The sequence below is a fragment of the Puma concolor genome, chromosome F2, assembly GCF_028749965.1.
Source record: "Puma concolor isolate L17-30 chromosome F2, mPumCon1.1.hap2, whole genome shotgun sequence".
Classification (NCBI taxonomy): Eukaryota; Metazoa; Chordata; class Mammalia; order Carnivora; family Felidae; genus Puma; species Puma concolor.
Window position 1 is genome coordinate 12,772,050 of NC_141684.1, and position 8,924 is coordinate 12,780,973.

The following is an 8,924-nucleotide window of genomic DNA, read 5'->3' on the forward strand; positions in this document are numbered from 1 at the left end:
TTTGGATAGCTCAAAGCATGTTTCATATGCCTTTTCCACCAGTTCCATTTTATTTGGTCAAATGATATACTTTATAATAACGTATAGATAGTTCTCATCAACTATAAGAGTGCTTATCCACATTGCTTCAATTCCAGCAAGGTTCTGGTTAATTTTAGTTGTTTACCTATAAACTCAAGTTAATATGAATGAACCATTTACTATAAGAGATTATTTGTGAATGGCATGAAAGTGTCTTTGACGGAATCATGGAAGGACGGATGCACCAATAAGAAAACGGTGGCTCCTTAGTGGATAGATGGGGAGATGTGGAATTCGTAGACTCTTACACCTTCAATAAACCCTGAATAGTAAAGTCATGTGGGGAAATTGAGGCTCAGAAAGACTAAAAAACTGAGCCACAGAAACCAGCTGGATCACTTTATAAACAATTTAATGCCACTTACATCGTACAGATAATAGATAGACTTGGATAAATAGACAAATACTAAAATAATTGTGTACTTCTAGAGCAAACCAAGATAATGGCAAAAGAAAAGTTAAATGAAGGGTATAGCACTTTCTTCATTTTTTAATATATGAAATTTATTGTCAAATTGGTTTCCATACAACACCCAGTGCTCATCCCAAAAGATGCCCTCGTCAATACCCATCACCCGCCCTCCCCTCCCTCCCACCCCCCATCAACCCTATAGCAGTTTCTTCAACAGTCCACAAAGAAAAGCTAATTTCAAACTTTAAAAAGAAAATGGCTTTGCACCAAAAACATAAATAAATAAAGGAAGAGCCCACCAGGCACTACACCTACACTGTCCCATTTAATCTGCACAATGAACCCTAAGAGGCAGATGTTATTATCTACCTTTTACAAGTGACAAAATTGAGACTCAAAGGAGTTAAGTGACATGCCCGGCATCACTCACCTCTGAACGTTGAAGGAGGGAGTGAAACCTGATTTCACAGTCCTGTGTCCATTTCTAACCACTCCCCACGGAAGCCGGGATTCTGCAAGCCGGCTCGTGGTTCTCTGACATGAGGACTCTCTGTGGACGCCTTCCATTTGCCTTTATGGGATTGTGTTTGAACTGCTCTCCAGGGGGTCGTTGAGTGAACTACTGGCATAGTTTCTTGCTTGATGCTTTGTAGGTAATTAATAATTTTCTGCTAATAATCCCAAATACAATGTTTTCAAGACTCTAAGCCCTGTGTGGACGCTTGCTGACCTCTCTCAGTTATTTCATCAGGTTCCCATGAATGAATACCAAAAAAAAAAAAAAAAAACAAAAAAACAAAAAAACAGGTCAAGTCAGTGGTCCATTCCGCCCGGTGGACGACACAAATGCTGACACGAAGGGCCATTTGTCATTTGTGTTCCATCATGTCAACTTCAAAGGATTCAGCAACTGCCCAAGCAGGTCAAGCTTGTCCTAATTACAAATTGTAGCTTAACCATTCATCATTTTAGCACAATCCTTTGAGAATGTATTGGCATAGATTTATGTAGATTTTATTCACTTATGCATCTGCTAGCTCAAAAACACTTATAGAGCGCCTTTTGTTTGCCAAACAATTTTCAAGATGTAATGGATCCCGAGAAGAATAAGACCGATGGCCCCTGAAAAGTGCAGGCAAACAGACAACTGCTGTGTAATTACCAGCGGACTGTGATGGAGAACTAGAGAATTACAGGATGGGTTTTTGTTTTCCTGTCAGGGGCGGGGGGCTTTCGGTAGCATGCCCCCATTATCTCAGGCTTCAGAGCAAACACACAGAAAGCAGACATGCGCTGAATCTACCTTTTGGAGCTGAGCCCAGCGGAGCCACAGCCTAAAGCAGAGCTACCTTGCCAAAGCCCAGCCTAGATCAACCAAATGGTAGTCAAATCCCATGACAGACCGTGAAATCACAAGCTCGTTGTTCATAACCCTTTTGTTCAGGTTGGTTTTCTTTTATATAACATTGTTACAACAGTAGTCAACTAATACCAAATACATGGCCCTGGCATCTGAAAGATGTTCATGGACTGGTGGGTCTGACTGTTCTCATCCTTTTTCTCCTAGCATCACCAACCTATTGAAAATGGAATGTACAGGGGCGCCTGGGTGGCTCAGTCGGTTGAGCGACCTACTTCGGCCCAGGTCACGATCTCACAGCTCGTGAGTTCGAGTCCCGCGTCGGGCTCTGTGCTGCCAGCTCGGAGCCTGGAGCCCGCTTCGGATTCTGTGTCTCCCTCTCTCTCTGCCCCTAACCCACTCGCATTCTGTCTCTGTCTCTCTCAAAAATAAATAAACAGTAAAAAAAATTAAAAAAAGAAAAAGAAACTGGAAGGTACATTTAAGTGCATCTGTGTCTACACCATAGTTAAACAAAATATTCTAGAGTTTCATCACCAGTTTCATTCCACGTTACAGAAAGGGAAATGAAGGCCTAAAGATTCATGGTGCCTAAAACCCATTAATTATTAAATGCAATATGTAAGACAAACAAGGTCAAGGGTCATTTGTGAAAACTGTTTCCTAACGTGCAGTAGGGTAACTTGAGGAACATTTTCGCTCTCCCTCAAAGGAGACTCAGTACTGGGGACTTGGGAAGTTTGGCTTGTCACTCCTCCCAAGTGGCTTTTCTTGAGAGGCAGCCATAAGGCCACACTTAAGACTGTAGGTAAAAAGAAGCACCAAATGATTCTTAGGAGAACCTCACAACTGCTACCGAGGCAGGTAACTGACCCAGTTTCTCTTCTGATGGGAGCTGTTCTGAGCCCCCAGAAAAGAAAAGAAAATTCTTGCAGCCCTCTCTAAGAGACAAGTCCTGGGGTGTTGGTTGGGTTTTTCTTCACTTTTAACAATAAGAGAAACTCAAACTCACTGCCAGCAAACTCTGCGAAAGTTGAACGTTGAGGTTTCCTTTACGGAGTGCACGCGAGGTGGCCTGGTATTTGAGCATCTTGGCCTTGACTCTTGCCATCGTTCTACAGGCTAAATCAAAGGACACATGTTTTATTTACATTCACATGTTTTACTCACGCAGCAACTACGTGCCGACCACTTCTTTGGGGCAGCAAAGGACTTAAAATGTGGTCCAGGTTGTGAAAAGCAAAAGGAAAATGAATTAACATCCACTGGTGGCCAACTATCTTTTCTATACTTTCCTTGTTATCTTCACAACCACCTTGTAGGGTAAGTAGAATATTTTACCTTGAAAACTGAGACAGTTTCGTCTCAGAATGGTGCCTTAGGTTGGGTTCACTGGAAACAGACTCTGTGGGAGAGATTTGAAAGCAGGAGCCTTATTGGGGGATCCATATGGGAAACACACCTGGAAGGAAGAAATGAGAGCAGAACTGGGCAGAAGTTGATGCGGACACAACAGAGGCCTCAACGGATTCAACTGATTCTACTCCGGATTGAGACAAGGGGATGGGATAGATCCAAGTGACGACACAAGTAGCCGTCTTTTATTAAGTCCTGACTATAAATAACCAGGTGGGAAGAATGAGTTCACGGACTTACTTGATTTGCTCATTCATGCATTCATTGATTCGTTCATAAATCCACAAACACTTGGACAGCCCCTACTATGTGCCAGAAACTACTCTAGGTCCTCTATAATGAACTCTATTGGTTAAGCGTACTTTTTGCCTTTTGAGGACCTTGCAGTCCAGCCTTATGAATGGCTAAGTAAACTCAGCCTAAAAAAAAAAAAAAAAAAAAAAAAAAAAAGCATATACCATAAAACTTACACCAAATTAAAGTAAGGACAGCCCTAATCTGCAAGCAGATTTCTCCTCAAGGCTACAGGAAATCCCTGAGGGACAAGAAGACACTTGTATGGAGGACCCAAGCATTCCCTTCTGCCTTGAAAACCACTCTTTGTGGGTAGGAACTAATTAAAGAGTATACTTTTCTGTCTCATCATCTCTGTTTGATGTATTTGGCTCTGCAGAGGCCAGAGTCTGGCTTGGAGTGCTTCTGAATTTGCCCTTCTATCAGATGCAATCTCTAGACTCTTCTCTCTGCCACAGGGATAACAAATGTTCTTACTGTGAATAATAACCCCTTAAATGAAGTGACTCTAAAGAAAGTAGATTGGAAAGTAAAGACCGAGCTAAATAAAAATGTCATAATAGGTAAGAAGTCCTGCCAGTACTTTTCCACGGGGACCCTTCGCCCACTATCCATCAATATTTTGGGCTCAGAGTAGACAATGTAATTAGCATGACACCATTTACAAGAGAGCTCAGTGGACATAAAAAAGCACAGTTCTGGCTTCAGAGCATCCCCATCAGCAGAGCAATAGAAACCAAATATCAACAAGCAGAAATACTCAATAAAGACAAGGTGAAGTTTCCTTGAGATTTCTTTTCAGAGTTAACCAATTTGAAACAGACACGATGCACGAAACAGCATGTTAAGCTCTGAATCTATTGTTACGTTCCAGGAAGAAACTTGCGGTAGTCCATACTACATAAATTGTACTGCCTTGCAAAATAAAAGTAAAGAGAGTAAGCATGACTTATGGTTAAGAGAAAAAGAGGGAGTTGACCTTTAAAGAGTGTCAAACTGAGGTTGAATTATGCTAATCTCATTTCTTAGAAGTACCCAAATCAACCAGCTTAATTACTAAAAGAGAGTGAGAGAAAACCCATCTGGAAACTACAAAGATTATCTCACTCCCAAACTCATTCATTTAGCAGCATGCATTGAGCATCTATCTACTCTGGGCCAGACGCTCTTCTAGGAACCATTCAGACAAAGTAGTAAATACAAGACAGAAGTTCTTAATTTCTTGAAATTCAAGAAGGAGGAGAAAAAGAGAGAATTATCAAGTACAAAAATAAATAATACAAATATAATATTGAGGATTGATAAGCACTTTGGGAAAAAACAAAGCGTGGCCGGGACATAGAGAATAATGGCAGGGTCAAGGACTTCAGATGGAGTGGTAGATGCTGGCTTCTCAGAAGAGGTGATATTTGAGGAACAGTTCAAAGGAATAGAAAGAACCTTCTAGAAAATCTGTGGAGAGAAGCGTACTCCAAAGAAGAGGGAAGAGTCAGCCCAAAGGCCCAGAGATGGAAACAACTTTGGTATAAATGAGGAAATTCTGGAAGGCCAGTTCATGGTCTGTTCACAAAGCTGTGGGTCCAGGCGTATGGTCTCCTAGAGGAAGGGTTGCTGTTCCAGCGTTGCCCAAAGACACTAGATGCAGCCGTGGGAGGTCCAGGAGTTTTGTGAGCAAGAGGGAGAAGGGCAGGAGATGTAACTGGCAAAGCCAAACTGTGATATCACTGGAAAAGCAATGTGCCTAAAGTCAGATGTCCTGGTTTCGGATTCAGATCCTGCCACTCGGGACAGAGTGATTCAGGCCTGGCCCCAGCTCTGCTTCGAGCACCTATATCTTGTCTATACGACAAGAATGCTGAACTGGATCCATAAGGCCCCTTCCCCCACCCCCTCCGCAATTTTGTGAACCTGCTGTTTAACGTGCAATTTCAAGTGGGTGCCTTAGAACTTCAGACCTTGGAGATGCCGGCGGCTAATCCCATCGTGTGATGTTTGGCTTTGTTTGTTTAGGCTGAACTAATTAAATCAATTATGTTTTACACAATAACCAGGGAGCAATTTTTTAGTGAGATGAGTAAGGGAATTTGGAGACGAAACATGATGGAAAAGGAAGATAGAAGGCGGATGTGCGTCTTTTGCCCTGGGTACAGAGCTCCAGCCCTGGTCGGCACCAGGGGTTGGCTGACTACAGTTTTCTGCATATTAAACGTTGAGCCTTTTGTTCCTAGGAACCAATTACAGATTGTCAGGAATAGGGCAAATAACTGGATAGGAGGCAGGCATACCATCCATCGAATGAAGAACACACCTACATATTCAGAAGGCTAAAGAAACATACTTGAGCTGGATTTAACTATCCAGATTCGATAGAAGGTTACTGCATTCTACAAACGAGCAGACAGAATCCCAAAGTAGCTAAGGAAGTTGCTTAAAGATGTTGATTTCCAGCAAAGCTGGGCTAGAACCCACACTTCTGAATTCTAATTTCTCACTTTGAGATGTGCGTAATTGAATCAGATTATGAATATATTTAATTATAAATATACTTAATCTATACAGCCCTGATTTCGCTGGTGCCATCCAGGCTTCTGTTAATACAAATCGTCATTTTAGGTTGAACTAATGGATAGTAGTTCATTTGATGTAAGGAGCAATCTGATAGGACGGTGACAAAAAAGAAAGGATTGGTGCCCTTATCAGATTGGTTAGGTAATAAAGATTCAGAGATGTAGAGTGATCTTTCCGTGTTGACCCAGTCAGTAACCGAGGAAAATGAATTTTGATCTCAGAACGTTTAATGCCAAAATACGACCATTGCCCCCTCTTATTTCAGTAGAGACACGTAAGCCTGATCATTTTTTCCCCCTGAATCCTTAAACCTGTTGGACAAGAGTTAAAAGTCTAAAGTCTTTGGAACTGCAAAGGCGTTCTGCTATAATCTATGGATTTCATTTTTCCAAGGAATCTTCGTGTTCTTAGGTTGAACCTCTTAGTTGTTCCCACACGTTGAGTAATGTGGCAGGCAGGGAACTGGCTAAAATCAGCGGCCCATTTATTCTTGCCTATTTGGGGCCCAGACCTGTCCAAGCGCAAAGAAAATGACCATGTTACTTAATGCAGAGAAAATGACTATGTTGCTTATGAAACATACACGTGTAATTGAAAAACAAAAACAATTACGTTAATTAAAAGAATTGCTCAGATTTTGGAACACAATGAAAGAGATTCAAAAGTTGTAATAATTTCACCAAAATAAACTGTTATAGTTAAGAAACAAAATTCCCCCACACTGTATCGTGTTTATGATGCCACATAAACATTGACTAATAATCTTTTTCATTTCTGGGTTCTTCGTATTGGCGTTGGAGGAAGGACCAGAGACACCTGCCGTCGAACGCCTGAGTGCACAGCCAGATCATCAGGACCGTGCCTCTCAGCACTAAAAATGGGAGGGAAGCGTTCTGGTGAAACAGATAGTTGCAAGGTGAAGATTCAACTTGTGACAGACGTGGCTTCTTACGTCAGCATAGAACTTTGTCTAATTTCTGCTCAATTACGTTCGGAAGTGTTTACGGGCCAGGATGTCTAAACAAGCTTGTGGCCAACCTGCAAGTCTTGTTAACATATGTTGGCTTAACTGGAAAGGCCCCAGTTCTGCCATGACCCGTGGCTCAGGGCATCTGTCCAGTCTCCTGGGCCCCAAGCCTTGCCTGGGCTTTGCTGCGTATCCCTCAATGTGCATTTACCTCTTTCGTCAGGACTCTCCTTGGACACACATTGAGGAGCTCTCCATGCTTCCTGGTCATACACTCCAAACCCAGATTTTGGCTTCTCCTCTGCTCTACTCCTCAGAACCAGAGGCCAGTCCTTCCCTGGTAGGCTCATCGCTGCCTGCAGGGTGCCCTGTCCAGGCCAGGGCTGTGGGATCCCAGATATCCGTGAGGGAAATTTGGATGAACTCAATGTGGCCGTTTTGAGAAAATCATTGAAAACCTTTGAAAAACAGAGAGTGAGTTAGAAAAGTTACAGGCTCCTTCTGGAGGCAAACCCATATATTAAAAAATAAACCATTTTGAATTAAAGTGTAAGAAACACCTAACAGAGCTTCTATTAGCTAGAGTCATTTTGGAAAGAGTATTTTCTGTTAAAGTATTGAAAATCACTCTTCGTATGACTAAGACATGGGTTTTACTGTCAGCATGAAGACAGAAATGTACAACTGTATTTTCTCTTCGGCCTTCGGTGGAGAGAGAAAGGTAACGTCTCTTCAAGAAGAAAGAGTAGGTCTTCCTTGATCTTTTACAAACTCTAGGGACAACTGAGGTCTGTAGGATGTCTCCAAATGATTTGAGTTGACAGATCTCAATAGGATTAGAGTAACACTGTAGCTAATGCTGATAATACTTTAGAATGATGATAAATGTATCCAAGTGTTTGACAGATTGGTTTATTTAACACTGAAGTTGGAGTTTTTGTGCTTCATGTAAGTTAGGCTGATAAAGCTTTATGTTGTAAAATTCTAAAGAAGGCACACCCCTCATCCCTCTTAGGGGTAATCACCTTTGTGGTTAAGGCCTATTATATCCAAACGTGTATCCAGGCTACCCACCCTTGTCCACTGACCTTTGGCTTTAATGGCAAGCCATCTGCCAAGCAATATTTGAACTTTTCTGATAGTTGATCTGCCAATATGCATATAAATAAAAATACATAAAAATACAGGCCACTAGCTTTGTCTTGTAAGTTTATCATCTTAATGACAGTCCATCAACCAAAATGAGCCACTCAAAGGCAAAGCAACTACATTCTCAGGATCAAACCTTACCATTCGGGAAGTAGACAGCCACAGCACGTGTGTGGACAAGGAATGAGGTCCTTCATTGATTCCATTGATCGCATGGCTGTACTTCTGAAGAGAATAAACAAGTCCAGAGCTATTTTCAAAGAAACAACGGTACAGGGTATGCATACATACTCAACTTCAGTATAATGGCGAAGGGAGCAAATCTGGAATCAGACTACCTTGACTCAATCCTGGTCTTGCCACTCCTGAACTATGTAACGTTGGGCAAAGTACGTTCTGGGCTTCTGTTTTCCCATCTAGAACTTGCCGCAGGCTTTTTACAGAGATTAGATCATCTCTGCAAAGTTCCTGTCGTTCAATGATGTTAGCAACTATACTTTTCTTTAACTTAGAAGAAGGAAGACCTGTACCTTTCTTGAGGTAGCTCAAGGAAATTGACAAGAATGCTATCCTACTACCTAACATCCGAAGCTCTGATTTCTAAAACAGGTACTGGAGAGAAGAGAAGAGCCCATGGTTTTGCAATCAGAAGGCCTGAATTTGAACTTTTTCCTGTG

General features: G+C 41.8%; 1 long non-coding RNA gene across 1 annotated transcript; it reads right to left on the minus strand.

Annotated features, from left to right (window-relative positions):
- Positions 1–6,894: 6,894 nt before the first annotated feature.
- Positions 6,895–8,575, minus strand: LOC147571835 (uncharacterized). Its single transcript, XR_015247037.1, has 3 exons — positions 8,389–8,575; positions 7,310–7,556; positions 6,895–7,002 (listed from the first exon to the last, which is right to left on the minus strand). It is a non-coding gene; the product is annotated as an uncharacterized LOC147571835 (long non-coding RNA).
- Between the last annotated feature and the right edge of the window lie 349 nt (positions 8,576–8,924).